The sequence below is a fragment of the Megalops cyprinoides genome, chromosome 2 (genome assembly GCF_013368585.1).
Source record: "Megalops cyprinoides isolate fMegCyp1 chromosome 2, fMegCyp1.pri, whole genome shotgun sequence".
NCBI classification, from domain to species: domain Eukaryota; kingdom Metazoa; phylum Chordata; class Actinopteri; order Elopiformes; family Megalopidae; genus Megalops; species Megalops cyprinoides.
Genome location: NC_050584.1, coordinates 48391162 through 48413038, shown reverse-complemented (window position 1 = coordinate 48413038; position 21877 = coordinate 48391162). Strand labels below are relative to the sequence as shown.

General features: G+C 36.9%; 1 protein-coding gene across 1 annotated transcript in view; it reads left to right on the top strand.

Annotated features, from left to right (window-relative positions):
* Positions 1 to 21877, top strand: part of negr1 (neuronal growth regulator 1) — a 200924-nt gene that overhangs the window by 45163 nt on the left and 133884 nt on the right. The gene's annotated exons all lie outside the window — the stretch shown is intronic.

The following is a 21877-nucleotide window of genomic DNA, read 5'->3' as shown; positions in this document are numbered from 1 at the left end:
AGCAAGGGGGTGACGGGGGAGAACTTGGGGAGGTTGTAGATCAGCCTAGCAGCTGCGTTTTGGTTGAGCTGCAGCGCCTGAATGGTACTGCTGTTGTCTGCAGCTTATCAGTAAAACATGCCTTTCTTTGCTGTTTTATATGTTTTAACCACCTCTGTAAATTGAGATATAGGACATGTTGTTTCAGCTCTTTGAAATTAACACACAGCCTACTTCTCAGCAGGAGGGCTTTCTAGCACTGCAGTCTGAATAATGTACAGGATTTGAGCAGGGACACTCTTTTATCCATAAGATAAACAAAACAATCTGTATGTTTAGTCAGGACTAACCCATGACAAGCTGTGCTGTTGTGTTCAAATAAAGCACGACGGGGTGGTGTGATGAATTCCTGAGGCAGACCCACCCCAAAAATACAGACATAAATAAACACATATTGTGTTGATTGTGAAATTGATTGTCAAATGTTGACAAAAGCTGGAAAACAGCACACATTTTGTAAAATAATAAATAGGTTAAACATTATGTTATCTACTGTGTCGCAGTACATAGCAAACTAGAACTTACACCTATTTCATGGCGGTTCTCTATAGCTAGCGATCTTACATGCAGTTACATCTCCTATATAGCTCCAGCCTTGTGTAGCCAGCTAGCAGCACCAATTCTACACATTTAAAATATCATTATCAGTACTGTACCAACTGCAGTTATCATTCATTCTAAATAAAACATGTGTTGCTCTTAGATCGCTAACTACCAATACACTTTTCCCAGGCCAAACACAGCTAGATACCTAGTTAACTAGGTAGTTTCTGAATTTAAAGAGTCAGTGATTTTAAATTGAGTTACAAACTGGAGATCATTACCCTCTTGTGGAGGAATAATATTTGGATTTAGGATTGTGGGGGCAGTAGGCATGTAAATATGTTTCTGCTAGTTCCTGAAGAGGCAGAATTAGGTTTAAAGTCACTCATTTGGAAGTAGTAGTAGAAGATAGCAGTCTGCTATGTCTGGGTACAGGCAAGCTAAATTTAGAATTGTATTTGTGTATTGAGTATTGATTTCAAACTTTAACTGGGCCAATTTTGCTTAAACTAATTTACTCCCATCCATTTAAATGTATCAGCAGTGCCGTTGTTGGAAATGAATACAAAAACTCTCAACCAGTCAGAATCCATCCATCCATACTTGTCCAAGCTGTGGTATGTGGTCTCTGTATTTGAGGTAAGGGATGCCCACCTTGGTTTCTGGGAAGGCTGTGCTTCACCATTCAAAGTTGCAGCAGCACAACAGCCTGCAGGCATTCTTAATCACAGCAAATAGCTTGTTCTGAGTGGCTGTTCGTGTGGGCCTCACAGGCTCCGTAAGGGAACTTGCAGTGTTGGCCAATTAGCAGTGGAAAGTGTGGGGCTGTGAGCGTTAGTCAGCAGGGAAGTCCGGGCCAGTGGAGGCGTGTCATCAATCATCACAACAGCTCTGGTTCTGGCTGCTTCTTGGCTGAGGAGAGAGCCTGACTGTCTGTGGAAATGGCACAGACTGCATTAGCAATGCAATCACGAAGCATCAGTGAGGCAGGTGTTTGCAGGAGAGAATGTGAAGAGTGACTTGATAAATAATTTCTATCATCTCCAACTTTTCATATTATGATTGTTATAATTGTTGTAAGTACATTTCCTCATTTTTGTTGTTTCTTGTGTTTTTTTTATTTTCATATCATTATTGTTAAGTTCATTTCTTTATTTTTTGTTAAAGTATTTTCATGTTCAACTATGGGACCGGACATTTGAAACGTTCTGACTTTTGCAGCCATTCAGCTCATCTTGTGCTTTTAGGATGCAGAGATTATACTGGTCAGCGTAAAAAAAATAGTTGGTTCTGATCCAAACCTCAGCTGAATTTCTATAACTAACGGGGTCCTCGGAACAGTCCAGGGTAAAATGATCCCAGCACAGGTAAGGAAGTCTTGGTAATTGCGTTCTCCTGACTGCAGGGCAATTGTGAATCCACTGGAAAAGAATGATATATGACTCCACTAGGACCTTCTCTGTTGCTGAGACAACTGCGCGACAGTGCTTTGGCCAAAGTTTGCAAGTTGTGGCCAGAGTTTGAGTGCAAAGTCTCTACTATCACCTCTGATTTATTCTGGTGAAACACAGACCAGCATCATCAGTATCGGCATCAGGAGCCATGCTTTACAGGGGTTATAAAAATGGTGACGTCTTGTTGATTTGTTGTGTTAGCCAGTACTGCAAAAGTGAACAATGATGCAAAAGAAAAAATTTCATTAGACTGCAAAAGACATGAAAGAGAAAGAAGGTGATATCTCTGTGACTTGCTCTGCATATCATCCTCCATTTGCTTGATTTGTATGCATATACATGTCTTTCTTGCTTATCTGGTTTCATATTGGCAAATGTAGTAGAATGGCAGGTGTGATCAAGGCATGGATTGGTATTGGATAGCCCATAACCATATAGCACAGTGACCTGTGGGGTCTGATCCCTTACAAACATTTACTTCTTAATGGCAAAACTGGAATGTATGGACTTCCACCTGCTTCATCTCCATCCTAATTTTTCTGCTATATTGCACCATAACAAATTACCAGTATACATGTTAATACTTATTATAGGTCTGTCCTGTCCGAATAGCCTATTTTAGCACATTCAATCGATAGATCTGTTCATTGTAGCCTTTTTCAGAGCATTGTGGGTAATAACAATTTCAGCTATTGTGGATTGTATGGTAAGACCTCTGATGAATACGAAATGTAGAAACATGAAGGTTTCTACATTAAAAACACATCTGCTACGGTATATATTATGTATACAGTGTCACAAGTCATGATTGTACACACCAACCAAGGAAGAACTGAATCAGAAAAGAGTAAGAGTGGTTGCAAGTCAAAGCTCAATGAGAGGGATAGATGGAAAATTGCTAAAAAGAGTGGTTTTAAAATAAAATGGATATAAAAATGGTCAAATGATGAGAAGTGAGCATTTGCCACATGAAAATGGACCATTTTAAAATGGAAAAGTAGTGGCTTTAATCACTTAGCTTAAATGTCTGTTCATGCACTTCAGTGCATAGGTATTTACAAACACTTAGATGGAAGAGGTGACAAAAAGACAGCCAGGGAACAAAATTTGAAGTCCAGCAATCACAAAAAGTTAGACTGACCTACATACTGCAAGAGCTATTCTTCTCTTGTGAGTGTGTTCTGGTGGGGAATTGAAGGTCTTTCTACTGAGGGGTGATTTGCTGAGGCTTCAGACTATCTTGGGAAACCTTGTGAAATATTGGACACCCCTCCGAAGAAGCCAGGCTGTTTCAGCTAACATTATCAGGAGTCTCATATCTCAGATAAAAGGTCCGATATTTCCATGAACACTATGCTGCTTTAAGAAATAAAGCAATTTCTTGTACAAGTGAGCTGCTAGGTTTGTTTGATTTACTGTATTTCTGCTTCATGGGATTCCATCATTAGACAATTTTTATCATTCATATATTGGGCATCATTTGGATTAATTAGTTTTACTGCTCAGGTTTGAATTCTGTTTTCAGAATAATAGGATAACAGAATTATTTGAGATGCCAACTTCTGCAATTTGGCTGTAGCAACTACAGCTATTTTATGCTGAGGTGTTGTTGGTGAGGAAATGTGTATTAAAATGCAATTAGCAGAGCAGTTTTGTGATTAATGCATCAAAGTCGATGGATAATTGTTGGACATAAACCTATGGGAGAGTCAGGCCTAATTATTTTTCTGTTATCCTGCCAGTATTCACTAGACGGCAACATAACTACAAAACATGAAAGTGATTTACTGTTTATTACTGTGTCATGTGATCATATGGCACCCAAACTTTTGGCAACATTATGCCAAATCAAGACAACCAAGTTTAAAAGTGTGAATTGTTGCTTCTTTTTTAGTAAGAAAGATTATACTTACCAGTACTGCTTCTCTGTTTTGGTTTGCTTCAGTGATGTTTCAGGTATTTTTAACCAAAAGGGAAAGAAAAAAGGGGAAAAAGGAAACATTTATCCATAAAACATGTGATTTATTTTTTTATTTGATATAGTTTTTACCCATGACCATCTCTTCTCCTTATATACATTGCTAAATTGTTATCTTTCACCAGCAATGGCTGTCAGCATTTAGGGCAATGACCTTGTTTTGTAAAGAAGATATGGTTAGTCAGCTAGGTAGCTAACAGCTTTTTCCATCATCAAAGAAAAATGTAGCCACCTGGGAAATAACCATCATAATCAAGTAAAAATGAATACATTGTTTATTTTATGGTCCTCTTTATTCCCTCTTCATGCCTCTGTAATGTCATGGGATACTTGAATCACCACACGTTACCATAGATTCTGCTGTTGCCTTTCACATGGCCACTGTTGAAATTTTAATATCTCTATAACTTTAAATGATAGCCTGTCTTTTCCACTTTGTAGTACACAGTCTCGGGTTTTGTGAGTATTTGTATTTCAACAGTACAAAAAAACTTGCCTTGATGAACTAAAAAGATGTTACCATAACAGTATTCTACAGCAGCCTTTAATCTCATTTCATGCCATAGGACACTGAATAAATCATGCATTAGTAGACATGTATCACCACAAATGAAATTCACAATTCATTTTCTGCAGTTTATACATACAACTTAACATCTTAACAACTTTACATTTAATGCCATCCACCATATTTTTGTCCATGACATTTGATTACAGAAAATGTTACGAAAGATACATGTCAATTATATAGACCTTTTTCTGCATAATGGTAACAGTCTGTGCAGTGGCAATAGGGGACTTTGACTGTGTTTTAATGAGAACTTCAATACAGATATATTTTAGATATTATATAAAGTGTGAATCAAACAGAGTTGAAAAGACCTAAAGCTGAATGTAACTGTAAAAAGTCACCATTCATTTGTCTAAAGGTAAGGGAAAAAAACTTGGAAAAAGAGGCAAAGATAAAGGAAACCTCTTGCAAGTGGGAGGTAAATGCATCTGTAGAAGCCAATCATGTTCCCTACCAGGCACATTTTCTATTTAATGATATTTATACTTGTAAATGTCAGAAAAATATGAACATAATGGTTCTTTTTGAGGAAGGATAATACATTTTCAGATCACCAATAGGTATTTCTTAGGTAAATAAGAATTTACATTGAAATTGTTCAAAGTGGAAAGTATTTAGGTATGATATGTTGTTTCACAGGTGTTAAAACCATCTAGGATGTGAAAGAATATTTTATCTCACATGATCTAGTAGGGCTGAGAATACATAGAGAATTATGTAATTGAATAATGTGTAAAGATGTAACATTTTCATAGATCCATTGTCTTCCATTACTTATTTCAAAGCTGTGTTCAGTGTTCAGTGTAAATGTTACATATTGACACTTTAGGGTCTTATTGTCATACAGGAATGTCATTCATAAAAGAACAGCTGTTCCACCGCAGACACATGCACATGCATAGACACAAATATACATTTGAAAAAAATACTTTTGTCATAATACAAATGTTCTGTATTGCAGTGATTTTATACATCTAAATTGAGAAATAGTTCCAGGTAGCAAACCATTAATTTTGCTGAAAGCATACCTCATGGTTATTCCCAGAATGTGCACATACATTTAAGTACCAATGAAATCTGAACTAGAGTGCTCTGAATCATGATTTCTTTCATTTTCTGGTAAGTCATAAATCACAGAGGACATATAGAAGATTTGATTTGGTTTTGGGGACACTGTTGGCAGATCCATTCCTCTGGTAAAATGACTGCATGGACTACTGAGAGATGATGACACTTTCAATGTATTTCAGCTTTATGTCACCCACAACAAATGCAAGCTTTTACATTTACAAATATGGCACTTTCAGCTTCAATACCTACAGTATGCTGGTATATAAAATGAAATAAATAAATAAGAAAATCAAGATTGCAGTGTCTCTTTGACACTTGTATGTTACAGACATAATACTCATACCATTATACATTTAACATATGCATATGTTTAAGACACTTCTAAACAGCTTGTCTGGTACTGTATTTTTTCTATGTTTACATATAGTATATGGTAGTATCACAGGATTCATATATAATTTTGATTTTGTCATATTTTCACTATGATGGACATTTTGTTTCTAATGTTATCATGGACATGTACATTGCTATAACTGTTAATGAGTGATATTTCCTTTTTACACTGCTTAATCATTTCTACCTTAAAATGTGTCATTTCTTCTCTCTCTAGTCTTTAGGTTAACCTATGAATTCTGGTCCCTGGTGGTTTTTATGACCACCTCACAGGCATTAGGCCTGTCACTTTTACCATGAAATGGTAATTACAGCTCAGCATGGCCAGTAAACAATATGTGCGTCCATAACATGTCAGCATTACTGCATACTTCAGTGTATGGGTTTCTTCACATTTCTGACATGGTTAATTATTGCAGAGTTTAGAAAAATAATACTTCAGGGGAAGTCAGACACTTGTGAAAGCTTATTTTTGAACCTTGCTTAAAGGAATTCAGTGCCAATGGCAACATATTCCTTACTTTACATCTTTTATTGTTATAATATGTGTGCAGCAGGTACCGTTATCCGGTAATTACTGGTTTTTGCCAGGTAAAATTTATTTTAAAAAAACAAAAAACGATAAATTAAAAACTTGCCAGTCAAAATGTCCGGTAATAATGTCCGGTAATAATGCTCATACAAAATGTAGCTATAACAAAGGCTATCCCTAAACAGGACAGTTATGTTTTGACAGCGAGTGATGTTATGGGGGTTTAACTTTTGCAACAGCTTGCAAAGTGCTTGTTTATGGGTTCAGCGAGCTGTACCCCAACTGGGCTACACTGGCTAAAATTGCCTGTGTTCTGCCTGTGTCAGGCGTGCCAGCAGAGAGGGGCTTCTCTCTGCAGAATCGAATTAAGACGGCTTTGCGAAGTCATGTGGAGGAGGAGAGAATGACACGGCTTATGCGCCTTGCAAGCTGCAAAGACACAGTGGATACATTTGATGTCAAGTTGGTAGCAGAGGACTTAGCCGCAATGAAAAAAAAGGAGAAAATAAAATGTTACCTGGTGCCATGTAGGCCTAGCCTTTTTTCAAACAGCCTACATTTTAGCGGCTAATGTTGAGGTTTTGCTCAATCATTACTGTTCTTTTTGCTTAATCATTACTGTTCATTAATTAGTCAAACTGATTTGAGGTCGTTGTCATTCTTTTGTCAACCTAGATGTACATTATATTTGCGTTTGTAACATAGACTGTTATTGAAACATGACCGGTAAGTTTCAGATTTGTCCGGTGAAATAAATTCTTTCCGGACACCAAGAAGACACGGCAAGAAAAAGTGCTAGCGGAAACCCTTGTGTGCAGTATAATTACCAAAAATGACTCCTACCAGAAAGAGCAACATCACGCCAATCAATTGTTATCATTTATCATTATTGTTGTGGTAAGAGAGCATATTAGCAACTACTATGAGTCGCTTTAAGGTGCTATTCAGGAAAGAAGACAATATTCTTGGGTTGGGGGGAGGGTACTTCATGATGTTTCATAATGGTTAACACATACAGTAAAAACAATAATGCACACAGTGGCAACATCTCCTTGATCATGATGAATATATTATAATCCCTACAAATATAGTCACATCTAGAAAAGTGATAAGCCCATTGCAATATCTGTAATTTTTCATCATTATCAAGAGAAAGGTCTGCTCATCAGATAAAACCAGTGTCAGACATACCATACCAAGCATTTTTGGAAGTGTAAGCGATTGTTTCATGTACACAGTGTATTTTTCTTAGTTCATTCAGCTTAACAAATGGCATTTATTCATCTCCCAAACCCTCACCAACAAAAAACTAAGTAATAGAAACTAACTCTATTAAAGTTCATTTGTCAGTTGTGTCAAATGTAGTCAACTGATTAAATACTGTGCACTACCTGCAAAAGGCGATTTCATTTAGAGCACAAAAATGATTTTGAAATTTGATTTTGAATTATGAAAATATTACTGCATAAAAGAATGCATGCTTTTGTGGTTCTTGTGTGGAATTAAGAATTACTGTCCAGGTAACCAAGAACTGAAGCTCCAGGTGTGGGACCAGCTTATACATAAATACAACATGATGGACATCTTCACCATTAAGTGTTTTTCTTTTTTGACTTTTGAGTGACAGCCAACTGAGCTCCAAAGCGAAGAGTTGATTAGATCTCAAATTTATCATGTAACTGACTTAATAACTTAATTGAAAGTAAAAATGTAAAGTGTGTATCAAAGATCATTATATGGAATGGGATGTGTTCCATCTCTAGTGTGCTTGTTTCATGTGCATAACATGATAATTATCATTCTGTGCTTCCACTACATGCAAATCACGATCAAGACAAATGTGTGCTTGCTGACTGAAAGTCATTTAAATGGATGCTTTTTATTTTAACTTGTACTCAAATACACATGCGGCTTTTTGTGCTCTTACATTCACAACCACAGTGTCAAGCTATACTGTCCAGCTGACCAGGAACATCACCTGTTGCATTTTGAATACAGAAAAGAATCTGCACCACAATAGTAAGCCAAAGTAAAGACATTTTCAAACATGAAGGCTGAATGAATATCTTATTTAATAAACGTTAGACAAGTGCAGTCCCTAAACTTGAGACAGTCCACAAACAGGCTTCAGTTTCACAGTAGGATTTTGTTTTTAACATATTTTTAATTATTGTGAATAAATCATATGTTGTCCATTTTGAAAATGCCATCGCTTCTTCCATCTGATATTTTATACCAAAATATCAGATACTGGTACTGAAGGCAATGTCTCTATCCGGCAATCACTTTCCAACCATGGGCAGTATGTTCTTGAAAACACCAGACTTTGGCAATACCATGGGATAACATAATTTCAATTAACATTCATTAAAAATAGACAGAACATAATAGACATTTTTCAGTCTTCTTTAAATGGTTTGGCTAGCTACAAATTTAGAAAATTAGATTAGATTAGTTCATTGTGTCTTTAGCCTTTTTTAATTACAGACAGTATAGTCAAGTAGTGCCTTTATTGTTTTCGAGGTTGTGGTTATAACTTTGTTGTAAAGGGATTTCATTCCCAGAGGATTAACTTGTGAGACAATTGAAATATACTTGTAGTAGCAGTCACAATAACAGACATTTTTAGCTGTGCTCCCATAACACCATGGATTTTGAAAATATTGAATGACATGTATTTAATTTCTTTTAGGTAGAATGCTGTGAACTGATGGATCATTTTCAGGGTATTATTACTCTTAGTGATGTTCAATATCTGAGATAGCTGAAGCATTTGTTCATGACTATATCTGATCTATATCACCCAAATCAGTGAAATACCAATTTTGCTGTAGGCTATTCCTTTGTGTCATTTCTTCCAGGTCCATTATTGATGATTATTTTATTGTTTACAGGGCAGTAAAATAGTTTTACATCTCAAAATATTTGCTTTGTATGCATTGTCAAATAATACAAGCTGTGATTTTAAAATCATGCATTCCAGATAATGTCATGTTATGCTTTAATTTAAATGTTGTTTACATTCATGCCTGTTCACCTGTGCCAGATTGGCAGTTGTCATCTGCAGCTACATCTACTGTTCCAGCAAGAGTACTAGTCACAATTTGCAAGTACTGTTTATGCTGGGGTGGTACTTTCATGTTCATGTTCATGTTCATGTGGTCGCATTCATGATGATCATTAGGCTGTTTTGGTAGTACATGTGCATGGTTTTGAAACCACTTTTGTTGTGTGCTTTAATGGCATCATTGCAAAGGTATTGTACAGAAATTGCCTTACTTGTAATGTGCAAGTAAGTTGAGGCTCACCAGTGTGGAAAAGCAAATACTTACCCTCCTCACCAGGTCATGTGCATCTAAGGCATCTCATTAATTTGTCTGTTTCATTTACCTAAACTACACTCGGTAGCCTTGATGATTAAGATGTATACCTGGGGGCTGGATCCATGTGCTGTGTGACTGACGGAATCTTGCATTTCAGAGTTTACATTTTACCTCTGTTAATAATTTGAGCTCATTATCTAAATAGGACAGTAAGTGCATCTTAAACAGGCATTGTCAGCATGAATGTTAAAAGATTCAAAAGCTGAGATTTCAGAATAATACCACCATTCAGTAAAGTTGTTCTGTTGTGCTATTTGATTATGTACCAGATTGATTTCTACTCTCTCTATGCAGCCTCTTGACATTGTGCTTTTTTTCTTCTTTTATCAAGACATATACATTGAAAGGGGCATGTGTGGGGTTACAGTTTTTTCAAGTCTTTTATGTAGCAATAGCAGCTCTTCTTACCTACAGTGAAAGGACTTTGCAATAAAAAGGAAGTGAGAGGAAGTAACAGTATGACCAGTGAGGCTGAAAAACACAAGATACTTGTGTGCTGTGTTCACTAATCAACGTTTGCTGGCTAGCATATTTCTTATATATAATAGGAGGAGATATGGTACTTACATTATGGCAGTACCTGGGCAAAACATTTTGCAGCAGAGAACAACCTTTTTTGTTCTGCAGCATTTAAATTCCAGAAGTGGTAGTTTGTGACTGCTAAAGACAGACCTGTCTGACGTTATTATGATTCCTTGATTTCTTCTTGCATGTCAGTAATGCCTTTGGAAATTATTATTTTGTCTGAGACTGGCTTTATCAGCTTAGATAAAGAAATACCATGTTTTCTTAATTTAAGGAAATAGCTTTACTGTGCGTGTATACGTATATCAAAGTAGGCCAATTAATTTAGTATGCACTTTAAAAATATGTATATGTTAATAAAACAGAATTATCAGGGCTCCAGACTGTGACCATTTTTTGAGTGTGCGAGTTAAAAGTTCATGTGGTCACATTCATGATGATCATTAGGCTGTTTTGGTGCCCCTCTGGCACGGGTACTGCATTAGCCATTGTGGTTGAAAGTAGTACTTTTTCTTCTTCACTGGCTCAGTTGGTCTCTCCCTACCTGCACTTTCATCATCAGTACGCTTGAAACGCACAAAACAATCCATTTAGCTGTTACCGTGTTCCAAAGATGAAGCGGTCTATAGCTGATTATTTCAACCCTTTCGCTCGTAACTTATTTAATGTTATGTAGCATGTGTGTTACTTTACATGGTTCGTTATGTTTTCTCATAGTTTTCACCGCCGTATTTGCTATATTTTTTAATGTTAAATTGGTTTCCTCAAAGCTAGAATTACCTAGAATTTTCCCAATCTCGTGTTCTAATCGCACCAGTTTTAGCATACGCGCTAAACAGCTAATCACACCGGTGTGACCATATGCGCGAAAGGGTTAAAAAACAAAATGAGCAAAGAGAGGAGGAGGCTGGTGGAGAGGGAGAGCCAATGAGAGGTCCCGACTCAGACACAACTAATGATGAGAGTGCAGGGTGAAGGGAGAGTGCAGGTGCAGGTAGGGAGAGACCGATTGAGCCAGCGAAGAAGAAAAAGTACTACTTTCAGCCACAATGGGTAACACAGTACCTGTGGTTGCGGTACGAGGGGAATGCTATGCTGTGTGTGTATTGTAGGCAATGTGGCCTGTCCATTGCAGGCAACTCTAAACTTGTTACCGGGTCAACACAGTTTAAGCTTTAAACTTTGAAGTTGTACAACGACAGTAAGAAACACAAAACCTGCAGGGATCGATGCATCACCCGAAACACTGAGCCCCTCCCCACTTCTTTTCAGTGGTTAGATCAGAGTAATCGCTCAACAGTTCAAGTTCAACACTGCCTATAATATAGTTATGCTTTGCTTTTGTTTGATAACATTTTTGTTATGTTTTCTGATATATTATCTAAGACGACCTATTTTGTCAGCCACTGCTTGTGGCAGAGAAACTTAATGTTCAGATTAAAATATTTTGCAAATATCATGTCTTGAGTCTTTACATCAATGCAAAACCTGGGTATGCAATCAAGACAACAATTCATCAGCATGCAAGGTCATTGATTACTACCACGCTGTACCAAAAAAAAAGCGTGCGACCAAATCATTTGCTGGTGCGACCAACTGAGAAAGTTGAAGTGGAAGTTTCCAGTGGAAAAGTTTGGAGCCCTGATTCATCTCCTCTTCTCCTTCTTCTAAACATCATTGTAACATAAGAATTTTATTTGTTTTAGTTGCAGCCTCTGAAAATAAAAAGGCTTTTGTCCCATTCAGTGAGCTATGATTATATGATGCATTTCTATGACTGATTTTTAGAGTCCTGATCTCCTCAGTAAGTTTGATTGTTGCTGGTGATGAACTGATACAGGGAGTATGTAAAAATGTTCACTGAGGCCAATAAATTGTTAAAGCACAAGCATTGTTGCACACTATATCGACATGTTAGCTATTGTTTCCAATAGAAGTGCATACTGAAACACATTATGCTATGACTCTTTATGCCTTCTTACATAGCATACAGCTCCACTGGGTGTGTTGCCATGGCTACCAATGCTGGACTGGGGCATATGTCCCTGAGGAACAAGGGAACATGTTTACAGAGAAGAGTGGGAACACTACCAGCTCTACTGATACAAAATCAGGGGAAGCCTTCTTAGTTATCTGCACTCAAAACTAACCAGATTTCTTCCTCAGTAATTATGTTAAAGATGAATAAAATGTAACCCAATCAGGGAATTTATGGAGAGCTCTCTTTATATTCACAGGTATTTGGAAAGGTTAAGCTTTAGAAACAGGCTTTTAGTCTACCTTTCAAATAAAATAGAAAGCATAGCAGAGAGGGATGGTGAATGAGGAGGCACAATTTGGGACTGAATGATTTCTGACCAGCTGTTTTTTTTTTTTTTTGAGTTGTATTTCGTGTTGAAAATAAATCACATCTTGGAAAAAAATGTAAAATGCCATGACCCATGAGTAGTCAAATACACTCAAACCGCTGCTCGGTGGGCAGAAATGCAATTAACCTTAAACCTGCTGGGACTGCACTTAATGTTTTAGTACGTTGCAGTTAAGATTTTTCTTCATACTGGTGGCATTTTTATGGATTTTTTGGCCAAATTACCTTGTCTCAGTAATATTCTACTTACATTAATCTTACCTCTGTCTAAAGCTATATAACGACACAAGCATCCATTCAAATTGCTGAACTATTAAAATGTATATTGAACTAATTGAGAAACCAGCACTCAGCATTACAAAAAATGACAGTGATGCACAAATGTAAATCATCAAATTATTTATTTTTTTAATTATTTTTAATTATTTTGTTTTCACTTATTTCACTTATAAGTTAGCAAGCATCATACAGGGTACCACATTGTCTTAAGTTTTTCCACTGAGTCACAAAATTAATTAATTACCTTTTTATGGTAAAAATGGCATTGTTGAGGATGCAGTTTTTTTTTTTTTGTATAGGCAATGATGCAGCATCAAGTTCAATGGTTCATATGTTGATGAATTTGTTGGAACAGTGATTTTTGTAAGGTGCTATGAGTAGTTTCTGTTAATTACTGTCTGTTTCTTATCAGCGGATGAATCCTGAAAGACCTCAATTCCCAGTCTCTACACCCAGGGGCAAAGGGACACCTTATTGTCCAACTTTTTCAAAAGAATGCAATGCAAGTTAACAATTAAAAAGACATTGGGATGGTGTGTCTTTCCACTGTGCTTCATCAGGGATTTTGCTTGCTGTACTGCTACGATGCCATAGATTTGCTTGGTGTAGTAGAGACATATTGAGGGATGTGCTTTGATATATTTCCCAAAGTTTACTTTTTTCTGATTTGAGCACAACCCAGACAGGCACAGGGAAGTTTCCAACAAGCCTTGTCATTTTTATTTCCCATGCATTATACAAGTAGCATGCTCTTATTTTCATATTGTTTTTTTAGTATTCCTATCACAGTCTCTCTCTGAAATAGTCCCTCCTGTTGGTTTTCATCAAGAAAGTAAATGCTTTGCTCTTGCCGCCCTCTATTTGAATCCCAGCATGACAGACATGGATGAGCTCCCTCACCACACTCTTGTACATCACTCCTGGGACTTTCTGTTAGGCTGTCCCTGCATTTTAATGTATTAATCATCTAATCACTTTAATTACATTTTAGCGTTGCTAATTTCTTGCTATACAGTCCCCAATGATTAAGGCAATCTCAAGCTGAGTGCATGCTCTATCAATAAAATCACATTGAAATCACTTTTATGATTCCAGGACCACCTTTGTGGGACAAACCCTGTGCTGTGCATAAGCCCCTCCAAATGGTGTCATGATTAGCTTAACTAAGGGGATTGTACTCCATATCAATACAAAATATGGAGGAAATATAAGGAAAGGGTACTCCTTCAATCATCTTCCTCTTTTCATCACATAGTACTGAGTAGTTCCTGATACAAGCTGTATTTAATAAGAATAGTAATTTAATAAGAACAGCAACTGAGCATCAAGGTGAAAAGCAATGCTAAATTATTTGTATACAATTATGCATACAAAATATGCTTCAGGATTAGGAATTGTGTGTTTGTGTGTATTTTATATTTAAAAGATTTGAAATAACATATTTGTATATTTTATTACAAATTTACTACAACCAGAAATAGGATATGAAAAAATATCTGAAGGCCCACAGGGATATTGTCATGAACATTTCTCTCCCCAAATATTTGTAAAGTCAAGCGAACAATCACACATTTGTGTTTTTCAGGGACATAAATGTTGCTGTGCCCATCTGTCTGTAGAATGTTGTAAAGCCATGTAACAATGTAGCATCACTCTTTTGGGAAATGGATTTTACCCCTGAGTAGTTAAATCCTGGAGAACTAAATGCAACTGACAAGCTTAACTTAAATTCTACAATTACCAAACATTTCCCTTTTCCCTTGGCCAATTCATTTTCAGAAGTTACCTGAAACTGTCAAAATACAGAATACCACAGTGAAAGGAGCAGAGAGCTCATACCTGTCTTGCAACACTGATATGAGGTTGCATTTGCACTTTTTTAAACACAAACTGTGCATTGTGCAGAAATATATAAGGGCCCATTGTAGCCACTCAGTAGCTCCATCATATTCATAGTCTACCTTATCACCTGCATGTGATTGGCAACCTCTGTGTTTACCAAAACAGAATAGCAACTAGACACACATCAACTGCCTGCTCCATGCCATTCATTCAAGCAGCATATGGACAAGGGACAGGCACAGCAGTGTAAATTATGATTTAATCCATACTACTGGATTAATCATTTGGTCATAAAATTATACAGCTGTCCATAATTATGTCCTCTCAGATGGGAATTCATATAAATTGACCCTATTTGTTATTTCCTTAGCCTCTGCAGTTGAAAAGTGCATGGATTACTGTGTCAAAGAATGTTTTGAATGGTTTGATACAGTGAAGTGGGATAAGGGCAAGCAATCTTAGAATTTAAATTTGTGCCATTAAAGTTCACAGTCCACAAAGGTTTAAAGCCGAGATGAAAATGAGATGAAAAATATTATTGCGGAAAGTCATGGGTAACCTTTTTTTCTAACGCAATAGCTGGTGCAGCTTTTTAAAGCTTCTTAAAACCTTGCCCATCCCAAAAGCTATGATGGTGTGTCTTTCAAACAAGTCATCTACATTTGCTGAATTCTTTTTCTGGCTTTGGCGCAGCTCTCATATTACAGCATGTACTGTATTTAGCGGTCACTCTCTACACGATGCTTTATCTGATTTTACTTCACCTAGCTGCAGTGGTGCTCACCCTCATTGAACTGCTCAGGAGGATAAGTAATCAAAACCCAATTTTGCTAAAAGCAAGCTGCACAAATGAAAAAAGCAAAATATGCAGTATGCATCTTCAGTGCAACAAGCTCAGCTAAAATTATGAATAAAATACAAACAAGACTAAAAAGTGACCTGAAAAATTATTCATCAAGAAAACAGTTGCATTGTGTGTGTGTGTGTGTGTGTGTGTGTGTGTGTGTGTGTGTGTGTGTGTGTGTGTGTGTGCGCGTGTTCAACACATTATTTGAGACATTGAATTAAAATACAACATTAAGGCAAAAAAACATTCAGCCAATTTGCAACTTTGCTTTAACATATATGTAGTGTACATGTGGAAACAAAATTAGAGTTTTTGATCCTAAACTACAAAAGGAAATATTATGAAGGTCAAGAGGACACAGCCATTGTGTTAGAGCAGATGGGGCTGAAGGATAGGATAGCCATGCACCAGAAATATACTATGTCTGGTAACGAACACGCCAGGAGATTATGTTCAGGTGAAATACAAATTAAGTGGCACAAACTGAATAATAAAAACAAAAAATACTATATATGTAGAAGTGCAAAAATTAATTTCAGCTGGATCCTTTCATATGCTCTGCAACCATGGAGCATCTGACTGTCCCATCCTGATGGGGTCACACCTCTCTCGATCCCTGTCTGTATTGGTCCCTCAGTGGTGGGGGTCAGGACAGCAGAATCACTGGCCATCTTCTGATACAGACTGAAGACACTCCTATTCAGACTGCATCTCGGTTCCACCTCAATCCCCACCCCCCAACACCAGCTACTGGTAGTACTTGCTTTTTATTTTACATGTAGTATCGCAATATGTTTTGGATTCTGTGACCTAATGACTGATGCATGGTATTATACTTGGCTTCCCTTGTGTAGTCAGGTTGCACAGGTTTACTTGTGGCAGGGCTTGAATAGTGTTATGCTCACACTCACTGTTCTGGGAGTGTTCTCAGCCTGGTCTGACACTGTTGCTCATTCACTTCTGTTCTTGTGTGCTGGAGGTTGTTCTGGATAAGAGTGTCTGCTAAATGAATGTAATGCAGTGTAATGGGAAATGAGGAATTCAACAATACAACAGAACAGAACCATACTGGGAAAACTTAAATTAAAGCCAGTCAAGGTCTACAGTGTGAAAGTGTGTTCAGTCTAGGTTTTCTCCCAGTCCTTACTATCAAACCAGCTCTGCTTCAGCAGATGACAGGGAGCTCTCTAATTGTGTGGTGTTTCTTGTTCTATTGTGTCACCTTACTAGTCACAGACTAGTTGGTCAGCAATGTGAGTTTTTCCTGTCTTACTTGGAGAGATGGAGTCATGAATTTGTGCTTATTTCATCTAGTAATCTGCTCAATCCACCATGCCACATATTGGAATTATACATTTCCACATTTATTGTACTCATTTAATTGAAACAAACATATCAACCTTTTGTTTACTGAGTTTTCACAACTTTGTTATGATACATGCATTTATATTGATTTTTTCAGTTGCATGGATCTAAATTGCTTTGGATAGCTTTAGTGCGGCTGGAGCTTTGTTATAAAAACAAATGGATTTTTCATTACATTGGTCTATCACACAAAATGATGACTAATTAATTGCTGTATGCATAATGTTGAGAGTATATTTCAATAATGAAATATACTTGGTATGTATCTGCATTTTACTTCTCAAGGTCCTTTCCCCAATGTATTGGTGCTTTTAATTTCTATACAAATCATTAATATTTAATGATAACTTGATTGTTGACATATGTCACTGTTGTATATACTGGTGAGTTCATTTCTACATTCTTTGAAGAGTTTCATGATAAATGCAGATGTTCTTCCCCTTTTTGCACCATTTCATTTAAGGAATTCACACTAAATGTATTCAGCTGTCCTCGACCATTCACACAAAATCATTCCATTTGATTGCAATTAGCATTGACATATCCAGCGCTATTTATTTCTTTTATATGGGAGGTTATATGGGAGATGAAAAGTCTTGTTTGATTTGCATCTACTTCCATCTATGGTTTAGAGTTTCTTAGCACTGTGTAAGATCCTGAACTGAGACTCCTCCCCTACTCATTGGTGTGGGTTAGGAAGGCCAGTATGTTGCAAGCATGCTGTTACTTTGTAACTCATTAACAGCCATTACATTTCCGCAAATATCTCAAGATGCAAATTAGCATTGTAACAGAAGGAGCACTCTCTTTTGAAGTATTGCACAGCAACAGCAAAACCTCAACCTCAAACTTAGGTGTCTGAAGTCTAACACTAATAACTGTGGTAGTGTCTTTGTGATGATTTGAGCCCAGGCACAGATGGCCCAGAGAAACAGATGTCTCTGATGTGTAATTCTGGTCACTCTTTTTTTCCTCTCAGGGTGAAAGTAAGGTATGAGGCATGCTTTTAAAAAGAATATGGTTTTGTCTTGAAGCGCCCTGTAGGTTTAAAGTAACATATGCTCAGAAATCATAGTGGAGACTGTATCTATTGAAAAAATATTTTTAGTTAACCAACTATGAAAGCAAATGATGAAATTGCATTGTTGTATCTCCATGTGCAAATTACAACACACATGGAATCAACTGAAGCTGAAATAATGACCTTGCAGAGCTTATGAAGAAATGATGTGCTCAGGCACTGTCTGGGGTGTGTCAACAAGACCTGATACAGACAAGTCTCACTGTGTGCCTTCCATCCCTGGGCCTCGGCAAGAGGCTAAACTGTAATCATCTCAGGCCGTTTACTCCACGCTCCCTTTTCAGAGAGAAAGATTCACGGGCAGGCATCCATGTGGAACGTTAGCACCCATGTTGCAGCTGAAGCAGGCCTCATTTTCACACAACAGGTAGATTAATGACGGAATACTCGCCTCATGACTCCTATCCCTTTTAATCTGCAAACACATCCCATTAGGCACATTGCAACCCACAGTCAGGGGCAAGGGGTTTACATTTGGGAGGAGCTTACATCTGTTTTTCTGAGTTAAGTGATGTCTTTGCTAGCAGCTAGGGCCCAGTGCACCAGCATCGCAATACTGTATGTATAAATCTAAATCCTTAATAGTGGTAAAAATGGTTTAGTGGCAGCTGTTTCCTAATGATACTAACGTTTGAGATTTTAAGATTACACTGATAATGCAGCTTGGGAAACACTGACAGATACTGTTTTTTTTTTTATTATGCACCTAGAATATTCATTTTTAACTTTAAACAATATTTTATTTGTAATTTGTGCTGGAATCTTCTACAGTTTATGGCCTGACCACTGCTAATTTCAGAAAGGAACATCTTTGAGACATACCCATTGTATGTTGTAAGAGTAGGGTGTCATTGAAGGCTATGCTATAACATAGCATGTTATTGTTAAAGCAGAAACATTTTTGAAAACATTTTAGGCATGATGATCCTTGTTAGAATACAGCTACTATCTATGTATCTACAGACCTACTGTAAGCATGGTCAATGTTTATCACCGGTGGAACTATAGAAAACCCAGGTAATATACATATTCCAAATTTCAGTCCCGGTTCTAGCCTTCCATTTTTGCAGTGATACTCCATTGCATCATATACATTATGAACAGTTTCTTTTACAAGACCCGGTTTGGACTGAATTATGTCAAATTGTGTGATTTGAATCCTTATATTAATGTAAAATCATTGGCATGTTCTCATCCGTTAAGCCCTCATAGACTCCTCTGCACAGCAGTCTGGTTTTCTCAAGTCACCCATCCAAATATTTACCACAGCTAGACCTCCTTAGCCTCAGCCATTTGGCAAGTGAAGGGCTTACAGAGTGGCATGGCTGGTGATATCACTAGCATGTGCTGCCAATTATGTGGTATCTCCACTTCAAAGGAGAGCGCTTTACAGATAATGGTATGCCATACTTGATATTGTATTATGCATCTAGTGGCTGCTTTTATTTGTGACATTTACACAGTGGATCTCTGTAGAGGTGACACTAGGTAAGAGGAGATTAGGGGTCTGTTGGTTGTTATGGAAATAGTCTCATTTGTGAAAGGCATGTGCATAATAAAAAGAACTTTTCCAGTAATGCACGGTAAAGACTATTTTAATACTGACAAAATTCTTCCAGATAATTAAAAATCAAGATGAATTCTGAAAACAAATTATTTATTATTATTAAAATTTTAAACCAAAATGTATGATATGTAGTATGAATTCATTCTTAATTAAAATTAACCATAGATATTGTGGATTAACACTATGTAAACTGCAATATCATGAATTAATCATGGGGAATTACATTTTTATTCATGAGAAATTCAAAGAGATTAAGCATTATGAATATAAAGCATTGCCAATATTTTAGTCTTCAGCCTAAAATCATAATTACTTTAGAATATTTTTAATGTCAGTTGTTATCTTAGATGAACAGTTTCAAATATTAAATTTGAATTTTAGTTTAATTGAGTTTTATGGTCACAGAAGGGCGCCAACACAGCGACTCAGATGTTGCAAAGAACAACTTTTTATTTATCAAAAGATGATATTAAGTGTGAATTTTGTGCTGTACTAAAATGTAGGTTTCAACAGCCATACTTGCTGTAATGCAGATAATCAAGTAAAAAAAAACACCAAAAGCAGAGCTGGAAAACAGGTGAGTCCATTTTACAGACTGAAATAGTTTAAAGAATTTCATAGTCAAACAGTATGTTCCAAAGTTGCAATATTTTTCACTGCCTGTTATAAGGTTGTGTAAGTCTTCATGCTTGTATGCAATAAGCACTGTGGCACTTTGATGTCCTGTTTGAGTGGCACATAGCACCATCTATGTCAGTCATGTTTTGACACTTCAGAACTTGTCAGAATGTCATAGGTTTGTCAAAGATAATGTCCAGGAGTTATGTGATGGTAAAATTGTGTAGTTACTATGATATGTGTTACAATATCAAGCGAGATTGCCAACTGGAATGCATTGTATATACAAATGTATTCAGATAATACACAAGTGGTCTAACTCAGCACATCTGATTCAAATTTTAAAACAGATTTTCATGATTCATCATTTCCCATTTTATACTGCTGTCTGGGTAACTGTTCACAGCATACTTCCAGAACAGTTTTTTAATACCAGCATTTGTTTCTTGTGATAAACTGCTTAGGATGGCAGTGGGGTGAAAAGGGAAGTCATTAATGCTAAGCTGCAGTGTCCTCAGCAGTATGATTTGACCCATATGACCCTTTTCATTATTAGTTAGGATTTAGAAATCCTATAAAATTTGTCCTAGAAAAATATTTTTTACTGGTTTCAAATATGTTCTATAGCAAGTCATTTTGATAGAAAATTGGTTTAACAATCATCCAAACCATTTTTTTTCCTTATTTTTAATTGTCTTTTTATATGTTGCTTTTTGGCTCATCCGTGATGATGAGGTTGAGGATGGTGCTAGAGGATACGGATCAGGTAATAAAAAACAGCCCAAAGATTGGAGGTTTGATTCTAGTTCATTCTATTTACTGTGTGGATTATGGCTGCAAGGCTTCTGATATCACCCACATGCCTCAGCAGACAGGATTACCGGGAGATTATGTGCCTGGTGTTCCATACCTGCACTGTAAGGCATCATGTCCTCTTTTCCGTGTCTGTCCTCTGTTGTTAAGGATGCACACACACACACACACATACACACATACACATGGTATTATTGTGCAAAGTTAGTTGAAGTCATCTTAGTGTGTGCAAAAGTAACACTGAAACCTTCATGCTTTATGGATAGTCCTGTCTCACTGTTCTTCAGACTATACTCTTACGCTTCCTGGAAAATAAAATGACAACACTACCCATTTCAGTTTTCCCCCCTTTTAACTACCATAATATGCCTGGTAGATTTGACAGATCTCATGAAGACCAGTCACACTTAGAGGTACAGTCTTATCTGAATATTACCACAATGAATACTATAAATCATGCAGCCTGCAGTCATACACGACTAGCAATTTTCTCACCCAACACCTTCCAACACACATTTGATCTATGGGAAATTATACTTTAATTCCACAGTTTGTGACTATTCATCTTTTGAAAGTACATGATCACACTGCAGTATATCTGAGACTTT